Source organism: Austrofundulus limnaeus, unplaced genomic scaffold, assembly GCF_001266775.1.
Source record: "Austrofundulus limnaeus strain Quisiro unplaced genomic scaffold, Austrofundulus_limnaeus-1.0 Scaffold2689, whole genome shotgun sequence".
Taxonomy (NCBI): Eukaryota; Metazoa; Chordata; class Actinopteri; order Cyprinodontiformes; family Rivulidae; genus Austrofundulus; species Austrofundulus limnaeus.
This window is the reverse complement of record NW_013955091.1, coordinates 1-859: the sequence shown is the minus strand read 5'-3', so window position 1 is coordinate 859 and position 859 is coordinate 1.

Sequence of the window (859 nt, the reverse complement as noted above, 5' to 3'; positions counted from 1 at the left end):
GTATATATAACTGTTTTTGTTGAATGTTTCTTCCTAAAACTTGTGTTTCTGATATTATCTGACACAAGCAGCTCTTTTTGAGTCGAACCCTGTTAATAAAACTGGGATGATTTATCTGACTGGTTGCTTTAGGTCACTTCACTTCTGAGGCGTTGTTAATGTTTTTAATAAATCATAAAAGTCTGTTTATCAACAGCACAGATCAGAGCTCCTCTGGGCCGTCAGTCAGATCTACCAGAACATGAGCTCAGGTTGTGTAACGGTAAACAGCGCCCCCACTCTGTTAACGTGCGCTGACGTGACTTCAGACGTTTTGTTCGCAGCTCCTCTGTGAGCTCAGACAGTGGAGGTGAACATGTTCTGGTTACGTAACGGAGCGGCCCACGTAACCCAGATTTCTGCAGCCTGGCTGTGAAGCAGCAGGAACAACATGTTGACGTGTTTGTTGGAGGCTTCAGAGACGCTGCAGCAGCTGAAGACAGCTGTCCTTCAGCTGATTCTGAGCTGTGCTGATGCTTCGTCACAGGAAGTCAGAGCAGTGAGAGCTTTTATTTATCAGCTGCTCACGTCACGAGACATCAGACAGAAGACAGGACGAGTCTTCATCAGACAGGACGAGTCTTCATCAGACAGGACGAGTCTTCATCAGAGTCTTCATCAGAGTCTTCATCAGACAGGATGAGTCTTCATCAGAGTCTTCATCAGACAGGACGAGTCTTCATCAGAGTCTTCATCAGACAGGACGAGTCTTCATCAGACAGGACGAGTCTTCATCAGACAGGACGAGTCTTCATCAGACAGGACGAGTCTTCATCAGAGTCTTCATCAGAGTCTTCATCAGAGTCTTCATCAGACAGGA